The following is a 27620-nucleotide window of genomic DNA, read 5'->3' on the forward strand; positions in this document are numbered from 1 at the left end:
CTTTGAAATGCATGAATACACTGGAGATCCAATTACTGTTGTTTTGTGTATTTACAGAGCCTGCTCAAGTGACGAATATCACTCTTAATAACTGGAAATCAACAAATTCCATTGAAGTCCAATGGATCGCGCCCCCTGGTCTTGTGGAGTACTATACTGTCTCCCTCCAAGGAGCTGTCACCCAGAACAATATGGTCCCATATGTACAACCCGTTACTTTTACAGACTTACTCCCTGGAAGAGAATATAATGTAACAATTACAACAATCAGTGGTCCTTTCAATGGGATTTCATCAGTAGTTTCCGAGGCAACATGTAAGTTCAGCTGATACTTCTGTTAGGTTTATTGTGCAAAGCATTGAATCTAATTAACTAACTGAAGCTGCAACAACTTGATGATTGGTATGTGCTTGATCTTTTCGAAAATTGGTAAAATATTACTTGTATGTTTGGGACAATTATTGTCTAAAAAACAACATCTTTGCCATTGCCATTGCGGCATTACTCCAACCTTAATCAAATACTTATAATTTAATGTATACATTTAAGTATACATCCTATAAAATATTAATCACTATATTTTAAATGTTTTATAAAAGTATACTTTTCATTGCATATGTAAATTTTGGAGCTGTCCTATATTAAAAGCTGTGTTGGTCCTTTTTAAATACCAGTGTGTGTCAATCTATAATATACACGACCAAACAGCCAGCCTGAAAGTGAGGAGTGGAGCTTTTAAAAACATAACTAAAATCTGGAATTCATAAAAAGGTTAGAGAAAGAACACTGGAAACCCTTCTTGGGAAGAGATTTGAAAATTTCCTTGTGCTACCAGAGTCATTTATATCCTCTAGATTTTTAGTTAATGTGTTCTTTTTATTTTGGCATTCTACCAAGAATAAGTGCCCTAAGAGCAATAATAACCAGTTTTATCCTATTACCACTTTTGTTATATGCCTGTCATTCAAGAATTTATATAGTCAACAATAAAATAGACTGAGTGGCAGTAAGTAATATAGCTGATTTAGAAAATGTAAAGCATATTCAAAATTAGTTAACAATTATAATGATATTTAACTTAGGATTTTAAATGTAAGTATTACATCTGCTTTCATTGAATAGGCCCCGGTATCTCCAGTGCAAATTTTCATGGGAACTACAGTGAAACTCATTCTCTTCACGTCAGGAAAGTGATGTAATGATATCAATGTGCAAAACCTCATCATTTATTCTGTAACAGGAAAATGTATATACTGAAAATGAAAACACTGTACTGGCCTGTGTTCTGTTATGTGTATTTGTTTATAGGACAGCCCCTTACAATTAGCACATACTGCCAAATAGCATTGCCTAGAGTGTACTACCATCATATGTGATTTAGACCCTAAAGTAACTTTAGGTACCATTTCAATTGTTACATACATAATGCTAACTATGAATAAGCAACATTTGTCAATGAAAGTTGTCTTTTTTATAACGAGTTTGTGAACTGAAGATGATTATAAAGGATGGTGTTTTGTAAAATAATTTAGTTTCTAAAGTTAATTCTCAAGATTATTTGCATATGATTGTCAGTTTGACAAATAGACATTAGAAGGACAGGTTTAAAAGTATATGTATAATTTGCTACTTATATATATCGAAAAATGTATTTATTATGAAAGTTTCAATATAGTATACAAAATAAATATTATTGACTGTGTGCACAATTGAAATTGTCAAATAATTTCATGGTTAACAGATCCTGCACCGCCTGGTTTGGTGACATCAATAAATGCGGAACAAAACAGCATCACTCTTTCATGGGATCAGCCTTTAAATATGAGTGGCTTACAATTCACTTACAATATCACGTACAGCAGTTCACAAGGAAACGGAAGCATTACAAACAACAGTGCATATGCCAATATTGAGAATCTTGTATCAGGAACAAACTACACAATAAGTGTAGTAACAATCGGTGCTCATAATTATGCAAGTACCCCGTTGCTCACATCTTCATATACAAGTAAGTGGGGCATTCCTTTTGTGAATATTTAATTATTGAAATACCACTTGTGATCTCCTTAATATTCAACTGTAATCTGAAATACCAACCCAGAAAAAACTATTTCTATCTTTAGAAATCTCTATTAATTTTTCAATTCATCATTTTAAACCAAGCACTTTCATGACAAATATTGAAGCTACAAAATGAAAGTGGCATGAGTGTAGTGCTTCTTTCTAAGTAGCATGTCTATTATGTGTCTGTGGAGAAGGGTGTATGCCAAGCTTATTGACTTAAGGGCATATCACAGTATGTTTACACAAGAGCCATGCTGCAAGTACTTCTTACTCATTTTGGGTCCCTTCTCTGGACCAAATGGTTGACAATATCCATCTACAAATAGAGTTAATATGATAAGCCTTTTTTATATTATAGGACCTTCGAAGCACAGTTTCATTTTATAATTCAGTTTATGACAAAAATGGAAAATATCCTGCATAATTTCTAGGCCAGGGTAGAGTGCATTGAGTTCTGCTATGTGGAACTTTGTTAAGTCCTAAAAAAATCTGCCACGCTCCATGGAGTTCTGCAAGCAGCAGAGTGCGTTGAGGCATGTTGCTCACACTGATTTTTAGTGCTGGGAGAGTGCCTGTGCTGTCACATCAGTGCGAACAGTACCCCAACCAGTGCAAGAGGATGCTCCTTCTTTCTATCACTCGATTAGATGTACTACTTAAGCTGCAGCTTACTCAACGCGAGCAGCAGGTTTCTAATTGCAAGCGGTTGTGATCTGCGGCAATAGCCCACAATGAGAAATCTCGCCTGGAGGTGGTCTCGCATACGATTTTCCTCGCTCGCGCTTGCCAACTTTATGTTGTTGAGCCATGCAAGAGTACTGTACATTGAGCATATAGTGGGCAAAACTCTTCAAACTCCATGATTGGAGCAGAATTTACCCCCAGGCCTAATACTTTCTTCGAAATTTCAGAACTGCAAAGAATGGCATGTTTTCGAAAAATAGTGGAATTCACATTTAACTTCAGGAAAAGCACACTGGTGCAGCTTGTCTTATCATTGCTCAGACCCAGAGAACATTTTCACAATGGTTATTTCTATGGTCTGGGGATTTGATCATATTGTACAGTACTGATCAGAATTTGTTGAGGTTTTCCTAGTGGCCACTGGCAGCAGGGCATCACTGGAACCAGGTGCTTGATTAATGGGGCAAATGATGCAACCCAAGGCATCAAAAGAGTTTCGAAGGTATAGTGACTTGGTCCTAGTTTTGGGAAAGCATATTAGAGGCATGGGTTGCAAAGCAAGCAGGACACTTGATGGTGGAAAATGGTCAAAGGGCATAAAAAATGGTTTGCTGCTGAGAGTGAAGTGTTAAGTATCCTAAAAAAGGAGGTGTTAAAAATATTGCTAATGATATACGGGACCTGGTATTATATTCAATTGAAGTCAAATGAGGTGAAAGACCACTCTGATTGGCGGCATGCTAGTTGGAGGGGTATATTGTATGTTCCACATCTATGGACTGATTATTAGGTTTGTCCAATTCCAGACTTGGCTAATGGATCAGATATGTACATAGATTAATAGGGTAAAAGCCAGAATAGCGTGCTACTGATGGGTGAGTTGTAAGGTAATTCCAGATTAAGCGGGACTGGTCTGGTGCAGAATAAAGGTTGCCAAATTGATTAATTGGAATGAAAGGATGATGTCTATTTTTTATTTTATTTATTTTGAAGGTTTTATATAGCGCGGACATGACCCTTGCGGGTATCAGAGCGCTGTACAACAAATAAGGAGATGGGTGAAATCGAAATATATATACAAAACATTCTTGGTTATGATAGTCAAACAATGGTTGCTGTTCCAACAAAAAAACAAATATTTACATGCCTGCATCTATAGATCAGGTGAATTTAGACAGGAGAATAGATTTCACTTCATTTTTAAAGGATGCCACATGAGGGTTTTGTCTTGGTTTTGGGGGTAAGGCATTCCATATCCTAGGGGCCATGCCTGAGAAGTAGCGGTTATATGTTTTCTTCTTGGTGAATCGTTGTGCTATATTATGTACAACACATTCTTATGGGTCTCATTATGATGTTGGTAGGACTGACACCATTGTGCCATCGGTCTCACTGACAACTATGTCTCCGATCTGACAGCGGCATTACGATGCAGCGGGCGGAGGCATAGGGTAGGTGGACTGTCTGAGGCATTTCCGACAGGCTCAAGGAGCTCATCGGAGTGTCAAAAAACACCATAATCCCGTAAGGACGGCGGAGCCAGGCTCAGCCCTGCTGCCTGGATTATGATAGCAATTTCCAACAGCCTTTCTATCATGGAAAGGCTGTTGGAAAGTGTCTTTGGGGGAACCTAGCATGGCCCTCTTTCCCCCTGGCCCTCTGCTATTGGGCCTCGGGGTATCTTTGGTGCCCCAAACACATCAGGTACACGGATGTTTCCATGTGGTCGCATCCCAATTGTGTGGTCAGAACCGGTGACTTATGGGCGGGCAGTTCCAAACCATTACAGTGCATCTGCCTGACATCGTAATCATCCCCAAAGTGCTCTCTAGAGGGAGGGGGTGCTGTAAATGGGGATGCTGCTGGGTAGAGGAAATATTTGTTGCTACTGTTATTCCTAATTTCAATTGTTATAGTTCGCATGCCAACTACTACCTTAATCTGGGGGTTAAAGATTGGTGTAGCGGAGATGTTTAGTGCTGGCACAATGTTGTTGTCTGCTGAATTGAGCGCATTACACATAGCATGTGTATCCCAATACGTTGTTGAACATAAAATAAATAAAAAAAATTAAAAATGAACTCCGTAATGATCTACTTTGAAATGCTTGAATACACTGGAGATCCAATTACTGTCGTTTTGTGTATTTACAGAGCCTGCTCAAGTGACGAATATCACTCTTAATAACTGGAAATCAACAAATTCCATTGAAGTCCAATGGATCGCGCCACCTGGTCTTGTGGAGTACTATACTGTCTCCCTCCAAGGAGCTGTCACCCAGAACAACATGGTCCCATATATACAACCCGTTACTTTTACAGAGTTACTCCCTGGAAGAGAATATAATGTAACGATTACAACAATCAGTGGTCCTTTCAATGGGATTTCATCAGTAGTTTCCGAGGCAACATGTAAGTTCAGCTGATACTTCTGTTAGGTTTATTGTGCAAAGCATTGAATCTCATTAACTAACTGAAGCTGCAACAACTTGATAATTGGTATTTGCTTGATCCTTTAGAAAATTGGTAAAATATTACTTGTATGTTTGGAACAATTATTGTCTAAAAAACGACATCTTTGGCATTGCCATTGCGGCATTACTCCAATCTTAATCAAATACTTATAATTTAATGTATACATTTATTTATACATCCTATAAAATATTAATCACTATATTTTAAATTTTTTATAAAATTATACTTTTCATTGCATATGTCAATTTTGGAGCTGTCCTATATAAAAAGCTGTGTTGGTCCTTTTTAAATACCAGTGTGTGTCAATCTATAATATACACGACCAAACAGCCACCCTAAAAGTGAGGAGTGGAGCTTTTAAAAGCATAACTAAAATCTGGAATTCATAAAAAGGTTAGAGAAAGAACACTGGAAACCCTTCTTGGGAAGAGATTTGAAAATGTCCTTGTGCTACCAGAGTCATTTATATCCTCTAGATTTTTAGTTAATGTCTTCTTTTTATTTTGGCATTCTACCAAGAATAAGTGCCCTAAGAGCAATAATAACCAGTTTTATCCTATTACCACTTTTGTTATATGCCTGTCATTCAAGAATTTATATAGTCAACAATAAAATAGACTGAGTGGCATTAAGTAATATAGCTGATTTAGAAAATGTAAAGCATATTCAAAATTAGTTAACACTTATAATGATATTTAACTTAGGATTTTAAATGTAAGTATTACATCTGATTTCATTGAAAAGGCCCCGGTATCTCCAGTGCAAATTGTCATGGGAACTACAGTGAAACTCATTCTCTTCACGTCAGGAAAGTGATGTAATGATGTCAATGTGCAAAACCTCATCATTTATTCTGTAACAGGAAAATGTATATACTGAAAATGAAAACACTGTACTGGCCTGTGTTCTGTTATGTGAATTTGTTTATAGGACAGCCCCTTACAATTAGCACATACTGCCAAATAGCATTCCCTAGAGTGTACTACCATCATATGTGATTTAGACCCTAAAGTAACTTTAGGTACCATTTCAATTGTTACATACATAATGCTAACTATGAATAAGCAACATTTGTCAATGAAAGTTGGCTTTTTTATAAAGAGTTTGTGAACTGAAGCTGATTATAAAGGATGATGTTTTGTAAAATAATTTAGTTTCTAAAGTTAATTCTCAAGATTATTTGTATAAGATTGTCAGTTTGACAAATAGACATTAGAAGGACAGGTTTAAAAGTAGATGTATAGATTGCTACTTATATATATCGAAAAATTAATTTATTATGAAAGTTTCAATATAGTATACAAAATAAATATTATTGACTGTGTGCACAATTGAAATTGTCAAATAATTTCATGGTTAACAGATCCTGCACCGCCTGGTTTGGTGACATCAATAAATGCGGAACAAAACAGCATCACTCTTTCATGGGATCAGCCTTTAAATATGAGTGGCTTACAATTCACTTACAATATCACGTACAGCAGTTCACAAGGAAACGGAAGCATTACAAACAACAGTGCCTATGCCAATATTGAGAATCTTGTATCAGGAACAAACTACACAATAAGTGTAGTAACAATCGGTGCTCATAATTATGCAAGTACCCCGTTGCTCACATCTTCATATACAAGTAAGTGGGGCATTCCTTTTGTGAATATTTAATTATTGAAATACCACTTGTGATCTCCTTAATATTTAACTGTAATCTGAAATACCAACCCAGAAAAAACTATTTCTATCTTTAGAAATCTCTATTAAATTTTTAATTCATCATTTTAAACCAAACACTTTCATGACAAATAATGAAGCTACAAAATGAAAGTGGCATGAGTGTTGGGCTTCTTTCTAAGTAGTATGTCTATTATGTGCCTGTGGAGAAGGGTGTATGCCAAGCTTATTGATTTAAGGGCATATCACAGTATGTTTACACAAGAGCCATGCTGCAAGTATTTCTTACTCATTTTGGGTCCCTTTTCTGGACCAAATGGTTGACAATATCCATCTACAAATAGAGTTAATATGATAAGCCTTTTTTATATTATAGGACCTTCGAAGCACAGTTTCATTTTATAATTCAGTTTATGACAAAAATGGAAAATATCCTGCATAATTTCTAGGCCAGGGTAGAGTGCATGGAGTTCTGCTATGAGGAACTCTGTTAAGTCCTAAAAAAATCTGCCACGCTCCATGGAGTTCTGCAAGCAGCAGAGTGCGTTGAGGCATGTTGCTCACACTGATTTTTGGTGCTGGGAGAGTGCCTGTGCTGTCAAATCAGTGCGAACAGTACCCCAACCAGTGCAAGAGGATGCTCCTTCTTTCTATCACTCGATTAGATGTACTACTTAAGCTGCAGCTTACTCAACGCGAGCAGCAGGTTTCTAATTGCAAGCGGTTGTGATCTGCGGCAATAGCCCACAATGAGAAATCTCGCCTGGAGGTGGTGTCGCATACGATTTTCCTGGCTCGCGCTTGCCAACTTTATGTTGGTGAGCCATGCAAGAGTACTGTACATTGAGCATATAGTGGGCAAAACTCTTCAAACTCCATGATTGGAGCAGAATTTACCCCCAGGCCTAATACTTTCTTCGAAATTTCAGAACTGCAAAGAATGGCATGTTTTCGAAAAATAGTGGAATTCACATTTAACTTCAGGAAAAGCACACTGGTGCAGCTTGTCTTATCATTGCTCAGACCCAGAGAACATTTTCACAATGGTTATTTCTATGGTCTGGGGATTTGATCATATTGTACAGTACTGATCAGAATTTGTTGAGGTTTTCCTAGTGGCCACTGGCAGCAGGGCATCACTGGAACCAGGTGCTTGATTAATGGGGCAAATGATGCAACCCAAGGCATCAAAAGAGTGTCGAAGGTATAGTGACTTGGTCCTAGTTTTGGGAAAGCATATTAGAGGCATGGGTTGCAAAGCAAGCAGGACACTCGGTGGTGGAAAATGGTCAAAGGGCATAAAAAATGGTTTGCTGCTGAGAGTGAAGTGTTAAGTATCCTAAAAAAGGAGGTGTTAAAAATATTGCTAATGATATACGGGACCTGGTATTGTATTCAATTGAAGTCAAATGCGGTGAAAGACCACTCTGATTGGCGGCATGCTAGTTGGAGGGGTATATTGTATGTTCCACATCTATGGACTGATTATTAGGTTTGTCCTATTCCAGACTTGGCTAATGGATCAGATATGTACATAGATTAATAGGGTAAAAGCCAGAATAGCGTGCTACTGATGGGTGAGTTGTAAGGTAATTCCAGATTAAGCGGGACTGGTCTGGTGCAGAATAAAGGTTGCCAAATTGATTAATTGGAATGAAAAGGTGATGTCTATTTTTTATTTTATTTATTTTGAAGGTTTTATATAGCGCGGACAAGACCCTTGCGGGTATCAGAGCGCTGTACATCAAATAAGGAGAAGGGTGAAATCGAAATATATATACAAAACATTCTTGGTTATGATAGTCAAACAATGGTAGCTGTTCCAACAAAAAAGCAAATATTTACATGCCTGCATCTATAGATCAGGTGAATTTAGTCAGGAGAATAGATTTCACTTCATTTTTAAATGATGCCACATGAGGATTTTGTCTTGGTTTTGGGGGTAAGGCATTCCATATCCTAGGGGCCATGCCTGAGAAGGAGCGGTTATATGTTTTCTTCTTGGTGAATCGTTGTGCTATATTATGTACAACACATTCTTATGGGTCTCATTATGATGTTGATGGGACTGACACCATTGTGCCATCGGTCTCACTGACAACTATGTCTCCGATCTGACAGCGGCATTACGATGCAGCGGGCGGAGGCATAGGGTAGATGGACTGTCTGAGGCCTTTCCGACAGGCTCAAGGAGCTCATCGGAGTGTCAAAAAACACCATAATCCCGTAAGGACGGCGGAGCCAGGCTCAGCCCTGCTGCCTGGATTATGATAGCAATTTCCAACAGCCTTTCTATCATGGAAAGACTGTTGGAAAGTGTCTTTGGGGGAACCTAGCGTGGCCCTCTTTCCCCCTGGCCCTCTGCTATTGGGCCTCGGGGTATCTTTGGTGCCCCAAACACATCAGGTACACGGATGTTTCCATGTGGTTGCATCCCAATTGTGTGGTCAGAACCGGTGACTTATGGGCGGGCAGTTCCAAACCATTACAGTGCATCTGCCTGACATCGTAATCATCCCCAAAGTGCTCTCTAGAGGGAGGGGGTGCTGTAAATGGGGATGCTGCTGGGTTGAGGAAATATTTGTTGCTACTGTTATTCCTAATTGCAATTGTTATAGTTCGCATGCCAACTACTACCTTAATCTGGGGGTTAAAGATTGTTGTACCGGAGATGTTTAGTGCTGGCACAATGTTGTTGTCTGCTGAATTGAGCGCATTACACATAGCATGTGTATCCCAATACGTTGTTGAACATAAAATAAATAACAATTTTTAAAAATGAACCTTGTAATGATCTACTTTGAAATGCTTGAATACACTTGAGATCCAATTACTGTTGTTTTGTGTATTTGCAGAGCCTGCTCAAGTGACGAATATCACTCTTAATAACTGGAAATCAACAAATTCCATTGAAGTCCAATGGATCGCGCCACCTGGTCTTGTGGAGTACTATACTGTCTCCCTCCAAGGAGCTGTCACCCAGAACAACATGGTCCCATATGTACAACCCGTTACTTTTACAGACTTACTCCCTGGCAGAGAATATAATGTAACAATTACAACAATCAGTGGTCCTTTCAATGGGATTTCATCAGTAGTTTCCGAGGCAACATGTAAGTTCAGCTGATGCTTCTGTTAGGTTTATTGTGCAAAGCATTGAATCTCATTAACTAACTGAAGCTGCAACAACTTGATGATTGGTATTTGCTTGATCCTTTAGAAAATTGGTAAAATATTACTTGTATGTTTGGGACAATTATTGTCTAAAAAACGACATCTTTTGCATTGCCATTGCGGCATTACTCCAACCTTAATCAGATACTTATAATTTAATGTAGACATTTAATTATACATCCTATAAAATATTAATCACTATATTTTAAATTTTTTATAAAAGTATACTTTTCATTGCATATGTCAATTTTGGAGCTGTCCTATATAAAAAGCTGTGTTGGTCCTTTTTAAATACCAGTGTGTGTCAATCTATAATATACACAACCAAACAGCCACCCTGAAAGTGAGGAGTGGAGCTTTTAAAAGCATAACTAAAATCTGGAATTCATAAAAAGGTTAGAGAAAGAACACTGGAAACCCTTCTTGGGAAGAGATTTGAAAATGTCCTTGTGCTACCAGAGTCATTTATATCCTCTAGATTTTTAGTTACTGTCTTCTTTTTATTTTGGCATTCTACCAAGAATAAGTGCCCTAAGAGCAATAATAACCAGTTTTATCCTATTACCACTTTTGTTATATGCCTGTCATTCAAGAATTTATATAGTCAACAATAAAATAGACTGAGTGGCATTAAGTAATATAGCTGATTTAGAAAATGTAAAGCATATTCAAAATTAGTTAACAATTATAATGTTATTAAACTCAGGATTTTAAATGTAAGTATTACATCTGCTTTCATTGAAAAGGCCCCGGTAATTCCAGTGCAAATTGTCATGGGAACTACAGTGTAACTCATTCTCTTCACGTCAGGAAAGTGATGTAATGATGTCAATGTGCAAAACCTCATCATTTATTCTGTAACAGGAAAATGTATATACTGAAAAGGAAAACACTGTACTGGCCTGTGTTCTGTTATGTAAATGTGTTTATAGGACAGCCCCTTACAATTAGCACATACTGCCAAATAGCATTGCCTAGAGTGTACTATCATCATATGTGATTTAGACCCTAAAGTAGATTTAGGTACCATTTCAATTCTTACATACATCATGCTAAATATGAAAAAGCAACATTTGTCAATGAAAGTTGGCTTTTTTATAACATGTTTGTGAACTGAAGATGATTATAAACGATGATGTTTTGTGAAATAAGTTAATGTCTAAAGTTAATTCTCAAGATTATTTGTATATGATTATCAGTTTGACAAATAGACATTAGAAGGACAGGTTTAAAAGTAGATGCATAGATTGCTACTTATATATATCGAAAAATGATTTGATTATGAAAGTTTCAATATAGTATACAAAATAAATATTTTTGACCTTGTGCACAATTGAAATTGTCAAATAATTTCATGGTTAACAGATCCTGCACCGCCTGGTTTGGTGACATCAATAAATGCGGAACAAAACAGCATCACTCTTTCATGGGATCAGCCTTTAAATATGAGTGGCATACATTTCATTTACAATATCACGTACAGCAGTTCACAACGAAACGGAAGCATTACAAACAACAGTGCCTATGCCAATATTGAGAACCTTGTATCAGGAACAAACTACACAATAAGTGTAGTAACAACCAGTGCTCATAATTATGCAAGTACCCCGTTGCTCACATCTTCATATACAAGTAAGTGGGGCATTCCTTTTGTGAATATTTAATTATTGAAATACCACTTGTGATCTCCTTAATATTTAACTGTAATCTGAAATACCAACCCAGAAAAAACCATTTCTATCTTTAGAAATCTCTATTAATTTTTCAGTTCATCATTTTAAACCAAGCACTTTCATGACAAATATTGAAGCTACAAAATGAAAGTGGCATGAGTGTAGTGCTTCTTTTTAAGTAGCATGTCTATTATGTGTCTGTGGAGAAGGGTGTATGCCAAGCTTATTGACTTAAGGGCATATCACAGTATGTTTACACAAGAGCCATGCTGCAAGTATTTCTTACTCATTTTGGGTCCCTTCTCTGGACCAAATGGTTGACAATATCCATCTACAAATAGAGTTAATATGATTAGCCTTTTTTATATTATAGTACCATCGAAGCACAGCTTCTTTTTATAATTCAGTTTATGACAAAAATGGAAAATATCCTGCATAATTTCTAGGCCAGGGTAGAGTGCATGGAGGTCTGCTATGCGGATCTCTGTTAAGTCCTAAACAAATCTGCCACGCTCCATGGAGTTCTGCAAGCAGCAGAGTGCGTTGAGCCATGTTGCTCACACTGATTTTTAGTGTTGGGAGAGTGCCTGTGCTGTCAAATCAGTGCGAACAGTACCCCAAACAGTGCAAGAGGATGCTCCTTCTTTCTGTCTCTCGATTAGATGTTCTACTTAAGCTGCAGCTTACTCAACATGAGCAGCAGGTTTCTAATTGCAAGCGGTTGTGATCTGCGGCAATAGCCCACAATGAGAAATCTCGCCTGGAGGTGGTCTCGCATATGATTTTCCTGGCTCGCGCTTGCCAACTTTATGTTGGTGAGCCATGCAAGAGTACTGTACATTGAGCATGGAGTGGGCAACACTCTTCAAACTCCAAGATTGGAGCAGAATTTACCCCCAGGCCTAATAATTTCTTCGAAATTTCAGAACTGCAAAGAATGGCCTGTTTTCGAAAAATTGTGGAATTCACATTTAACTTCAGGAAAAGCACACTGGTGCAGCTTGTCTTATCATTGCTCAGACCCAGAGTACACTTTCACAATGGTTATTTCTATGGTCTGGGGATTTGATCATATTGGACAGTACTGATCAGAATTTGTTGAGGTTTTCCTAGTGGCCACTGGCAGAAGGGCATCACTGGAACCAGGTGCTTGATTAATGGGGCAAATGATGCAAACCAAGGCATCAAAAGAGTTTCGAAGGTATAGTGACTTGGCCCTAGTTTTGGGAAAACATAATAGAGGCATGGGTTGCAAAGCAAGCAGGACACTTGGGTGCCGATTTCGATCCAGTAAAATGTATTCCCGTACGACTCGTATCCATATTTTTCTACATACGAGTCGTACAAGTCCCGTACAAACGGGCAAGTACAATTCGTATGTGAAAAATACATACGAATCGTATCGGGAAAAGTCCCTGACACGTCCTCGTATCGGGAAAAGTCCCCGACACGTCCCCGTACATTTTTACTTACAATTCATAAATATGAAGTCCGAGCGCGCAAGTACGATCCGTCCTGTCCATCCGAATATACAACCGCATGTAAAATGGCCCGTACGGAGCGAACGCTGAACCACTCATGTACATGGCTAAACTTGTGCCCGCGTACGAGACGCACAGCCCCCCCCCGCATATGTCAGCACTGTACCCCCGTATGTCTGCACCGTACCCCCCATGTCCACACTGTACCCCAGCCCCCTACGTGTACGCGCCGTACCCCACCTCTGTACCACAGCCCCGTACCTGTACGCACCGTACCCCTGGCCCGTACACCAGCCCTGTGCCTGTACGCACCGTACCCAAACACCGTACCCCTGCCCCGTGCCTGTACGCACCGTACCCCAGGCCGGTACACCATGCCCGTGCCTGTACGCACCTTACCCCAGGCCCGTACACCATGCCCGTGCCTGTACGCACCATACCCCAACACCGTACCACAGCCCCGTGTCTGTACGCACAGTACCCCAGGCCGGTACACCATGCCTGTGCCTGTACGCACCTTACCCCAGGCCCATACACCATGCCCGTGCCTGTACGCACTGTACCCCAGTCCCGTACCTGTACGCACCGCACCCCTGGCCTGTACACCATGCCCGTGCCTGTACGCACTGTACCCCAGTCCCGTACCTGTACGCACCGCACCCCAGGCCGGTACACCATGCCCGTGCCTGTACGCACCTTACCCCAGGCCCATACACCATGCCCGTGCCTGTACGCACTGTACCCCAACACCGTACCCCAGTCCGTGCCTGTACGCACCGCACCCCAACACCGTACCCCAGCCCCATGTCTGTACGCACCTTACCCCAGGCCCATACACCGTGCCCGTACGCACCGTACCCCAACACCATACCCCAGCCTCGTGTCTGTATGCACCGTACCCCAGGCCCGTACACCATGCCCGTGCCTGTACGCACCTTACCCCAGGCCCGTACACCATGCCCGTGCCTGTACGCTCCGTACCGCAACACCGGACACCCAGCCCCGTGCCTGTATGCACCGTACCCCAGGCCAGTACACCATGCCCGTGCCTGTACGCACCTTACCCCAGGCCCGTACACCATGCCCGTGCCTGTACGCACTGTACCCCAACACCGTACCCCAGCCCCGTACCTGTACGCACCGCACCCCTGCCCGTACACCATGCCCGTGCCTGTACGCACCGTACCCCAACACCGTACCCCAGCCCCATGTCTGTACGCACCATACCCCAGGCCCGTACACCATGCCCGTGCCTGTACGCACCTTACTCCAGGCCCGTACACCATGCCCGTGCCTGTACGCACCGTACCCCAGCACCGTATCCCAGGCCCGTGCCTGTACGCACCTTACCCCAGGCCCGTACCCCAGCCCCGTGCCCGTACGCACCGTACCCCAGGCCCGTACACCAGCACCCTCACCCAGCATCGCGTATGTACGAATCGTACAACACCATTGCATATGTGACCACTGTACAACAACATAGCGTATGTACGCACCTTACATACGCGAAAACGACTCGTACTGAACCAGGATACTGTAAAACAGCACAAGGAGTGTCAATTCGAATCGTACAACACCACAAAACACGTCTACAGGATAAAATACATCGAAAACACTGACCTGGCACATCCAAATAGGCAAACAGAGGCCAAAACCACAACCACCTCTTATAACACACCCACCAAAAGTTCAAACCCAGCCACACCCACAAATGGACCAATAAAAAGGGACCACACACAAACCATGAGCCTTTGCAACAGACCTACTGCTGCCAGACCCCACAGACAAACAACTGCACCTTACTTACACCTTAACTACACCTTAAACTTACACACCTTCACACAACCACCTTCACAAAGACCCCCTCTTCACATTCACATTCACACCCACACCGTCACATCCACACCCACACACCCACAACCATCCACACCCACACCCCACACCATGCCCACAGACAAGAATCCAAAGTTCACAAGGGAGGAGCTGGACATCCTTGTCAACAAAGTCATCAGAGTCGAGCCACAGCTCTTTGGAACATTGGTCAGACAGACCAGCATAGCTGAGAAATCAGCCATGTGGCAGAGGATCGTCGATCGGGTCAATGCTGTTGCGCCCATCAGAAGGACCAGGCATGAATGCCAAGCCAGGTGGTACGAACTGAACAGGGCAGTCAAGCGCAAAATGAACGAACAATATGCCCAGAGTAACATCACTGGAGGTGGGCTACCAAGCAGACCGGTACATTACCATCCCTGGGAGGAGAAGGTGATGGCCACACTTCCGCCGGTGGGAGTACACAGACTTGAAGGAGTCGCAGAGCCTGGTGAGTACACAAACAACTCACGTAACATGGGGGAACGGCATCCACACCCCAACTACAACTAATGCACGCAACTACCCCAAAGCCCTCACCGGACACAACCACACTAAAAAACCACGCACATGCCACTAACGGGTCCATGTCCCATTCACTAAGCAAGGCCATGCCAAGTCGCAGGCTACATGAAACACGAACCCAAGACTGGATGTCCGCGATGCTGGGAGGATGGGGCTCACCAAACACATTGTGCAGCTCAGAAGCAGACACCAATGCCCTCAGCCCATATGGCCTAGGGACATACCCATGCACCATGCTCAATGCACAGGGACTGGCCAAGTACTGACAAGGTAGCTGACACTTGGCCCTGCTGTAGACAGCACAAGGCCCTCCTGTGACCACTGTACACTCAAACACCAACTCCACATGCCACAAACCTAGCACAGGAACTCACACTCACTGTCATGCCAGCATGCACCATGAGGGGACAGACACATCACCTGGGAGACCCAATGCCAAATCACACTACACCCAACAGCATGCCCGGTCACACCCCCCCCCACCCCTTACACAAGCACCCCCCCCCCCCCGGGGCAGGCAACGGATTTAGCCACTCCCACAATGGACATGTGACACAACAAGACCAATTCATAGCCAAATAAGCATCCTAGCATTAATTAGACAGGACAAAGACTCAGGAGAACATATCAATCTGTCCCCCGCAACATACCCATCCACAAGTGTACTTTGAGAGGAATGCTAGGCATATCCAACTACCTTCAAGAACTGTGGCAACTTGAATATGTATGAAACATGGATGTTGCATGAAACATCATTAACATTGTCTCTCTCTCACACACAGGACAACGTCATGGATCTCCCCCCAACACTTGGGGGGAACAATCACTGGCCCAGGCTCGGCGTGAAGATGATCCCACCGGCAGCGACGACTCTCACCACTCCGTGGATGACCCCGACCGACCTGGCCCCTCTGGTGCCCAAGCCCTTTCAGCACCTGTTTCAGGTACATCTGTGCCAACCACCACCCCCATTCCTGCCACATCCCAGGAAACACAGAGGAGCCCTGCTCGCACTGAACAACAGAGCCTGTCTGACCAGGAGGGACAAGGTTCTCCGGGCACCCAGGAGGAGGCAGACAACCCCGCAAATGCCATCCCTCAGGGGTCCCGTAGACCCGATGTGCCCACAATGGCAGGCCCGGCTCGTGTGGGTAGGGGTGGTGGGAGTGGAGGCAGGCGGAGGCGAGAACCTGACCAGCCAGCTGAGGGAACCGGTATGTCACACATATGCCACATCCTGGACACATACCGGCGTGACACCAGGGGCCTCAGCCAGGTAGTGGACACCCTCACAGACATCAAGGGGACCCTCAACGAGATGAAGAACCTGCAGGCCGGGAAACATGCCAGTCAACAACAACACCAAGGACGGATGGAGGCAAGACTGGCTGAGCTCCTGGCGGTGCAAACGGACATGAGCCGGTCACTCCGTCGGATCACCGATAACATGGGCAACCCTCCCTGTGCCACCAGGCGAAGACCACCTCCAGCCACAGGGAGGGAGGAGGAGGAGGATTCGTCCGACGGAGCATCACAAGCATCGTCACGGCCTACATCTGAGGGTCCCCCCAGGAAGGTGGGTCGTCCACGGAAAAGACTGTGAAAGTCAGTGGGCCATCCTCATCTCCCAGGTCACCTGGCCTGGCACCTGGCCCTCTGGCGCAACAGCAGCACCTCATTCAATGACATTCTCTGCCACATGGACTTGCTGGTCACAGTCTGACCAATGATGACCAACACTGTGGTCTGGACTCTGATGACTTCCAATGCAAAGGATCCCATCTCCCCCTGTGATCTTTGGATTCCAGGCACACGGCGAGCACCTCATTTTATCTACCAAAATACGTACCCCACCGCAAATACAATTTTATTTAAGTCATGAGATGTTGCAGTGAGTTTGCATTAGTCCACAACATCTGTGTGTGTAAATGTCAAACTATGCCTGAGTGTTGAACTAACTCCACCCATCCATACCCTGGGATCTGAGTCTGGCACAGGACACACATGGGTCACAATGTATCATTCAATACAGACATGGAGCACAATACTCACCCGTGATGGGCTCAACCTGCTGAGGGGGGCCTTCCAATACTGTGCGGACAGACCTATTTGGAAGAGTATCATTAAGGCGCAAAGGTCATGGCTCATGTGGAGTTTCCTGGGGAGGGAGTCCCAGGTATGTTTGGCCAGGTGGGAGAACTATGTCCTGCATGCTGGAGTTCGGTGGATGTGAAGAATGGTGGCCAGGGCAAGGTTGGATGCACGGAGATGGCCCAATGGGGTCTTGGATGGCAGTGGTACAAGGTTGGTTTGGGGTCGGGGTCGTGGCCTGCCTCCTGAGTGTGGGTGGGGAGTGTGAAGGTCATCCTGCAGCAGACAGTGATCCATTGCAGCTATCTCTGCTGGACGGTGATGTGGCTGGGGCGCTGGATGTTGAAGCTGAGCTGTGCGAATATATGACGTTACTTCGTTACTTAGCATGCGTTTACTTCGTATGCCATTACTACGCGGTCGTTAGTACGACCGCGTTTTTAGTTCGCATACCTTTACTATGCAATTCAAAACAACAAATTGCAGTAGGGGGTGCTGGATGTTGGAATAGTATAATTTACTATTCCAACTCCAGTCTATGCGGACACTAGGGAAGGTGTTGGATTTTAAATCCAACACCTTCTCCCCCCTAACGCAAGTTGCTGTTCTGACTTGCGTAGTACAGGTTTGCTAAGTTACAACACGGGCGTACTAACGTCCGCGTAGTAATGGCATGCGAAGTAACGCATGCTAAGTTAACGCCGTTTACCGAGCTGTGCAGATGCAACCTGGATGTGGACAAGTTTCCTTGGAGTCTTAATGTACTTGCTCCATAGTGGGTAGGGCAGTATTTGACACGGATGTCGTCGTGGACATGCGGGATGGTCTGTCTTGCCTTGGAGTGGATCGATCTGGGGATCATGTGCATAATGCAGAGGGTGTTGCAGCCTGAGGTACAGATGCTGGTGATTGGCATGGCAAATGTGAGCGAGCAATCCATGATGCACACCAGCTTGTGTGCGTGGCCACTGGGTGCTTGTGCAGGGCTCTTGCGGGTGGGACACAAGCAGTTGAGCCAGCTGTAAGGGGACAATCCTCAGATGATGACCTCAGTCCTGTACAAGTCCAGCCTCAAGTGGCTGATGTTCAGCCATCCGCCAATGGATCTCATGCATTATTGAATATGAGAACTGGCAAGGTCTGCGTCTTTGGTGAGGGTGAGGAGCACCTGGCTGTCAAAGGCACACGAGATGATGATGAGGTGCTGTGCGCATGTGATGGTGTAGAGGGGGATCCTGGACACATTGTAGATTGACACGCTGAGAGATGATACCTCTGCCATGTACCAGATTGATTCCCACTCCCATGGCCTTGCTGGGGTATAGAGCCGGTGGGGAGTAGGAGGGACATGACCTGGTTGGTGTGACAGGGCCTGGAAGGCGTGGCAGCACTGTGTAGGCAGTTGGAGCTGCACACTCATCATGCAAAGGTGTTGTGTGTGCGCTTAGTGTATGCCTGAGTGCAGGCGGTAGATTTTTCGGATGGACATTGCTTGGTGGGTGGCTGCAACATCATACTGTAGTGTGATGTGGGTCATGCAAGGACATGAGGGTCATGCAATGTGCACGTTGCATGTGCAGACGGTCCAGCCGTTGGCACCGCGTGGCCGCAACTGTATCACTGACAAGCTGATGACACCCAAATTAATGGGTGGAGGGAGGAAGGGAGGAGCATCTTAGAGGCGTGTGTGTTGCCAAATCCGGAACCTTTGTGTGCCCTTGCTGCAGGGCCTGCAGCAGCAGGCGGAATGTCCTTGAAACCATGCCCCAAATTGAACACATATACAAGGATGTCAGAAAGGACAACTGCAACAGGTGTATGTAAAGGAAGGAGTGTCCGGTTCACCATGGCACACACAGAGACAATGGATGCACAATCACCAACGATGACTGACAGCGGATCAGGAAACTGAAGGCCGAGCTGCGCACAGGAAACACACCCTCAGCAGGTGTTGAGGGCCCGTTGTGGGGACAGAGATGCCAAAATACATACACAGCCATGGACTTCATGCACAATAGAGAATCAAATCTATGAAGAATAGCATGCATGTTGCTAATCTACACATAGACTCATATGCAAAATCTCTGACAACTATGCCAGAGATGCCGCATGCACAGTGGCAAGAGACCTGCATCGACAGAGATGAGGCACCTTGGATGGTGAGGAACACCTTTATTACTCAGGCTCACACCTAGGCAAATGCATCAATATGAACAGACGCACAGGTCATGTGGATTAACATGTGGGACCTACACTGGACCCCCCTTTGCACCACAGATGCTGTAAATCCATTGAACTGCCACACAAGTGACGGGGGTCAGCCAAACACCCCCTGCTGCACACGGAGAGGCTGATATTCCCCATTGAGCCTCTTATGGGGATGTCCCACACTATGTCAACCCGTAGCATCCCGTATGTTTCCGAGGGAAGTTTTACACACATTGATGCCTTCATCACATTCCGCAATCCCATTACAGATGACTGTCACCAAGTGTGACTATCAATTCATGTGAGTCATGCTCCATGTCATGTGCCCCATGGTGAGTTGACATGTATGCATACTAAAAAAACATGCACAGGAGCAGTGCACACACATTCAAAACAACTACCACACCCAAAATGCCGTGCTGAAAACCTTACCCAAAGGAGACTTTTCACCATGTCCGTGCATGTAACGCTGATTCTGCACACGTTGCAATACTCATGAGGAATAGCAGGAGCCCAACGATGCCACGAGCAGACAGCATGCGCAACTACCAGGAGATGAGCGACACACAAGAAGTCAGCTAAAAGATGGTCATCCACATGCATGGTCAGTCACTCTACATGTAAAAGGTTGTCACCATGCTAGTTGAAAATTGAGTGTCTCTGCTAAAATATGTGGAATTACATCATCACTCGAGTGAAACATCAGAACACACCTCTAAGTCACTCAGCATACATGCAGCTGGACACACACATTGCAACACATGCCAAACAAGGCTCCAAGCGTGCACACTCAGACCCAGGGACTCACCATCATGAGAAGAAGTTACGTATGAGCTGACTCCGGATGTCCTCCTCCTCCTCCTCCTCCTCCTCCTCACTTGCCTCGTGACCAAGCCCTTCATCCTCCATGGGTGGATGTTCCTGCTCATCCGGATCCAGGATGAGTGGCACAGCTTTCTCCACTGCCATGTTGTGCAGCATGCAGCACACGAGGAAGATTTTGCAGACCTTCACCGGTGCATATGGGAGGGACCCGCCTGTCTTGTGGAGGCACCTGAATCGGCTCTTCAGGAGGCCAAACGTCCTCTCAATCACTCGCCTGGTCTGCCCATGGGCGTTGTTGGAACGGTGATCTGCAGCTGTTCTGGGTTGCGGAGAGGCGTCATCAACCATGGCATGATGGGATAGCCAGAGTCCCCTACATGGAAACATCATGTACAGAAGTGGGTCAGGAGAAGCTGTAAGATACAAAGATACCGCTAAATACAGGACTAACAGCGTATACCCACCAACAAGACATGCTTGTTCGTTGCGCAGCTGCAGCATCATTTCTGGCACCCTGCTACGCCTCATGATGTAGGCATCGTGTGCTGACCCTGGAAAATGTGCACAGACATGGGAAATCAGCATGTTAGCAAGACACACCACAAGGGCATTAATGGAGTGATAATGTTTTCGGTTTCGATAGGCTACCTGGCTGTGCCTGTGGTGGTACCAAAGCCACATGTGTCCCATCAATAGACCCAATTACATGGGGCATCCCTCCCAGGGCATAGAACTCACCCTTGACACCCGTCAACTGCTCACGAATTGGAAAATGTATGAATTCATCCAGGTGAACCAACATGGCTTCTAAAACATCATGCAGGACACGGCTGAACATGGTCTGGGACATGCCACCAACATCAGCTATGGTGAATTGGAACGTACCGGTGACAAAAAAATGTAGGGCTGACATCACCTTCATCTTGGGGGTCAGCGCAGTAGGATACCTGTGTAGCGGTTGGAGGTGTGGTGCCAGTTTTGCGGTCAAGTTCTCAATCAACTGTTGCGAGAAGCGGTAGCGTCGTATGCAGTCACGTTCCCTCAGGGCAGCCAAGTCTGGCATTGGTTGGGGGAGAGGCAGTGCCCTGCAGAAATATGGAAGGGATAACGAAGAGTGAGTACATTACAACACCAACGTCAATGAACTGAGCACATGTTCAACAGCTAATACACATATGCCACATACAGAGCAATACATCCTGGACACGTATGCCAGCCAGGTGATACTCCTACCAAGAGCCAGCTACAAACGTGGATTCTCAAGGTCCACATGACTTGCCATGAAACTAGCTGTGGGCCATTGTAAGTGAACAGCCAGACACATTACAGGAGTGACATACATCCACATATGTGCATTAGAAGGATGTTATCTCATACAGACAGCTGGCGGCAAGCTAGACGCACAGGTCACATGTCCTTGAAAAAGGACAGACCACACACCTTGCCATGAAGGGGTACATGTCAAAACTGATCACATATACATTGAGACTACGCAGATATGTCGTCAGCTCGCAAGTCCATGTTCGATGCATGCAGACACACGTTACGTGTGATTCCACATGTGGCCTGATGTGCGTAATTGTGTGCCATGGCCATCTACACACAGACACATGTTGGATGCAGCAACAGCAGATGCAGTTGACGGAACACCAACAGCAAGCTCATGGGAACACATGACACACACATGACATAGTCACATCGTGGCACGCTGGTAGTTAGATGTCAGGTGTCATTATCCGTGTACCTGGCATCAGGGGACAGTTGCGGGTGTTGGTGACTGTGCCATACCAGTGATGCAGTGCTTGACAAGTTTGTACTACATGCACACATGTAAAAGGTGTGAAGGGGAAGTGTGCCGCATAGTGCCCCATCACACATGACATGTGTACACAGGTCATCACACATCTATTGGGTTAAAACATGAGGAGAGATGTGCCACATCACTGCTTGACACACCTAGGCCCTAAACATGAAGGACTGCACTGACAATGACTTGATGTCTAGCCTTGTGCGACTATGACACCTCCATTCCTTTCCTGTGCGCCTCCTATCACCAGTGTAAGCTCTGAAACGCACCGTACACACGGTCTGAGGGCGTGTGTACGGTCATATCACTATATTGGGGTTGGGTAGGAGTACGCGTGTGTGTATGGACCGAACACACGTACGTGTACGAGCAGTGTGTACACGTACGTGTACTACCATAGTACACGTACGTGTACACACTGGTCCTATCCCTATGGTAGTGTAGCCGTAGGCGTACGCCATAGTGATACGGGCCGTACACGCGTGTGTAGGGGTCGTATCCCTATGGTAGTGTAGCCGTAGGCGTACGCCATAGTGATACGGGCCCTACATGCGCGTGTAGGGTTCGTATCCCTATGGTAGTGTAGCCGTAGGCGTACGCCATAGTGATACGGGCCATACACATGTGTGTAGGGTCGTATCCCTATGGTAGTGTAGCCATAGGCGTACGCCATAGTGATATGAACCCTACACACGCGTGTACGGCCCGTATCACTATGGCGTATGCCTACAGCAACACTACCATAGGGATACGACCCCTACACACGCGTCTACAGGCCGAATCACTAGGGTAGTGGTGCCCTAGGGGTACGTGTGAAACGCACCGTACCTGTGTGTGGATTTGAAAATTACAAAGGTGACACATAAGGGACAAGTATTAGGGCCTAAATGCATTCTGGTTGTCATGGATACCCAGTTCCAAGATCAAATGTTTTCATCATGTGGCCTGGAAAAAGCAGTTGGCCACATTATACATTGTTGCAAAGTGGTTGTTGACTTGACATGATGCAGCAAATTTGAAAAAATGCTAATGCTGTCACTGGTGTATTTTCAAAGGGATTGGAGGAAACGTAGGATGCAAATGAGTCTGACCAATCACTCTGTACTCCTGAACATGAAATAGCCCAGCAAGGCAGATATAAGTCAGCCAGAACCCATGAGAGGGCACTTGTCTGCACAACCTTTGATTCAACACCACTGCTGCTGTCTTGGCTTCCTCTGGCACCATGTCGCGGACTGTGGAGAGGGCCCAGCCTTTCACCCAGGAGGAGAATCAGGCTTTGCTGGACGTCATCCTCCCACAGTTCCCCAGCCTGTATGGTTGACCAGGGGAGCAGGTGAGTGCTGACTCCGCAAGCTTTGACTGTGCCACTTCTTTTTGTGACTGGCACTTCTGGCATTGTGCCCAGGTGTGACAGACATGCAATGTAGTCTAGAGTGGGTCCCAGGGGGGGGGGGGTGAATGGCTTATGTCTGTCATGCAGAGCATGATGTGGTTCATGTCTGCACTCCTCACTTCCATTGTGCTTACTGTGACATTCACTGCATGGTGCATGGCACATTCAGCATGGCTAATCCTCTTGCCCATTCTAGTTATATAGTCCTGAGGTGATTCTGTGTTCCCCCCGGTGTGACAGGTGACTGTACCCACAGATGTGTGTGAGTTGAGTGGAGCTGTGGTGAGAGTGTCCAAATGATGTGTACGCCCCCTGGACATTGATGTGTGTGAATGTTCCTTGTCATGTGGGTGAGTGTCTATGTGGAGTGTTGCACCACAGCTGCATGGAGGAGGCAACTGCTCTACCCATCTGATGTGAGAAGGAAGCTGTGCTGTGTGTCTGACTTGGTGGGCTAGCCCCACACCGGTGTGACACCCCCCAGGCAAGTGGCACATGTGCAGAGTGAGGTTTTTAGCCCCTGTTGCCACTGGCAGGTGAATGATCTGTGCCTGTGTGTGTGTGTGTACGCTGCCGAGGTTGTGTCAGTGGCCTGGGGCATGTGACTGCTTGGAGGTGCTGTCCATCAGCCTTGTGTTGCTTGTGATGTACAGTGTGTGCCATGATCAGGGAGTGTGTTGCACCCCTCATGCCACCTGTGTACTTTCAATGCCATGTAGTGCATTGGGCCTTACACAGAGGCGAATGTACCCATGACAAACGTGCTATTAGTTTGCAGCATACTATGCCCTGTTCAACATACCAAAGATGTTCTAATGTGTGTCTCTGTGGCATGGAGCAGGTGTAGTGATCTATTCTCACTTTGTCTTCCTCACAGGTAACCGCCTACGAGAAGGGGAAGATATGGAAGCGGGTCGTCAGGGCCGTGATATCCGTGGAGGGTCACAGTGGGCGCCTGGCCCAGGTGAGGAAACGCTGGCAGGACATCCGGTGCTGGACCAGGAGGATCGCCCGGGTCCTGCTGAGGAACTCACCTCCACGCAAACACGGCGGGCACCGGTGCCTGACCCACCAAATGAAGCGTGTCCTGGCGGTGGTCTTCCCTGACTTGGATAGGCAGTTACAGGAGAAGCAGCAGCAGGAAGGGGGTAGGTACATGTGTGTTTGTTGTGTGTCACCAGCTTTTGGAAGTTCTCAGTCGCATGGATACACTGCGAAGGTTTATATGTGCAGTGCATATCCTGTTCCCCCAAGTAAACCACTGCTGTTCTTCCTCCCTTCCCCTCCTTGAAATGTGTTCCCTGGTCTGTGTGTAATCACATAGGAGTGTGAGGTTTAAAATACACACACTTGCAGCATGCATGACCAATGTAGTGGCATCAGACATGGTGTGCATGAGTGGGAGATATGCATAGGGCCGGTACGGTTGCTCTTGTTACAGTCAGATCATTCCAGGACCATGGAGCAGTGTGCCCACTACTGTCCCCTGAGACACCTTATCCTAGGAATCATTTGTGGCATCACACACTGTGGCCAGTCTCTGTGTGTTCAGCATAGTTTGGCCTCTGTGGCATTGTTCCCTGCCCTGATTTGTATTTACGTAAAGTGCGCAACATGTGTCCACTGTACAGGGTGACCCCAATAGGCTTGTGCATACTCGCACTGGGCACTGCCTGTGTGTCTATGTACAACTATCAGTTGATGGTTGTTTGTCACAAATATGTGTGGTCAGCCTCACGAGGTGATGTTGAGTCCATTTAGGAGTTATTGATTCCCCTTTTAGTAAACACAGATTCAGAGGTGTAACTACTTGCTCTGTCTCAATCACATTGTCTCATGTATGGGGGGTTTGTGCAGGAAAGGCCTACATGTCAAATCCTTATGTCTCCTTGCCAGGTCTGACCTGTGTGTGATAATTGTCTGGACAGACACTCAAGGTGCAGTGACCAAGGCATGCTGTGCAGGGTGTCATGTTTGTGCTTTGCAGCATGTGTTAAAAGTTAAAATACATGTTTCCTGCTCATCCATTATTGGCACCGGTGTGTGCTCCAGATGCTATGTAGTTTGGTCTGTGTGTGCTGACATCTGTGTGGACATTCTTTGTTCCCATCAGGGTGTCTCCTCAGTGCAGGTGCTCCTTATTCCAACACTATTTCAGGGCCATTGGCTAATGCATTGTCCTGTGTCTGGACATGTGTGCCAATCCACATGACAGGTAGTGTGTCAGATGTATTGCCAACTGTGTCATCATGGTACGGATGGCCATGTGACAGGTGGCATGTTTTAAGTTGTTATTCATGAAGTCTTGTACCTTGGCACTCACTACACTTGTCAACATGTCCCAATAGTTTATATGCTTCCCTTTGATTTTTCTGAAGGACAATAATGTGCCTGCATGACAGATGTCTCCCAAGGAAGTGCACAAGAAACCACCTTTACACTTTGGGGGAACACGCTGGCACATTTCAAACAAAGGCACAGTTCTGTCAATAATTTGTTTTTGAATTATACATATCCATGTTCCCACAGTGTGTTAGCATTTGGGTTAGTCCTTGGTTTTTGCTGATGCCAACTTACCGGTGTCAAGTCATCTGGACCACCGTGGTGCCATGTATATGTACTTCCTGATTCCACATTTCTTCTTAACAATGGCTTCTTGGCATTAGGCTGGCAGCTCATTCAATGACTGTGTAAATGTAGTTTTGTGTGCACCTCCTTGTGTGACATCTGATATTCATGCACATGTGTGTTCTGTTCCACAAGTGGAACATTCACACATTACAAACATGTCTATTGTGTAAAGTTTTGTGATTCCCAATGGATCAGAAAGTGTTTATTTGGTTTTTCTAAAGTACTCACAGGTCTATGAGTGTGGGGACCCCTTAAGCATTGGCGTCTGTTATTTGGCATTGGGTGCACACATACTATTTTGTTCACAGCGACCAAGAGGTGGCATGCCTTCATAGTCTGGCTGTGCTCCACTGTTTACAGACACTAGCTTCTCTGTATAATTGGATATACAGTTATTACCTGTTGTGTCCTGATGTTCATTATTTAAGGTGGCATGGTGGGTGAAACAACTGGGGAGTGCAGGGCTTACATATGTGTGGAGTATTATAGATGTTACTCATGATGCATTTTCTGATATGCACTGTGACCTATTTTGTTTGGAGTCATGTGTCAGATGTACACAGATGACTGATTATTTCCTGTCTCTTCACCTTTCCCACAGCATCATCGGGGGACACCGAGGGAGACACCTGCATGGACGTGGAGGAGGGATCCAGCACCAGTGCCACCACTCCTGGCGAGTCGGCAGCATCAAGTGGCACGGAGGGCGAGGGGAGTGAGGCGGAGGACCTGGGTAGTACCAACAACAACTACGACGCAGACGGGTCTGAGGCTGAACTCCCTGAGGGGGCGGAGGCTGCTCCAACAGCTGGCAGCAGCACTACGACTATCACCGCCCCCTCCATTCCCATCACCGCCCTCCAAGTTCCTCAGGTCCCTTCTGTCTGTGTAGGGCAACAACGTGTCTCCTTCGTGCCAGGCACCGCATCCCTTGCCCCTGTCCCCCCTGCTGCCCTCACTGCCGAGTCTCTGCACATTCAGCGGCAGTTGCAGGTTGGGCAGACATCGATCCTGACTGTCCTCCATGGCCACACCAGACTGCTGACA

This window comes from Triturus cristatus, chromosome 3_1, assembly GCF_964204655.1.
Source record: "Triturus cristatus chromosome 3_1, aTriCri1.1, whole genome shotgun sequence".
In the NCBI taxonomy this organism is placed as follows: domain Eukaryota; kingdom Metazoa; phylum Chordata; class Amphibia; order Caudata; family Salamandridae; genus Triturus; species Triturus cristatus.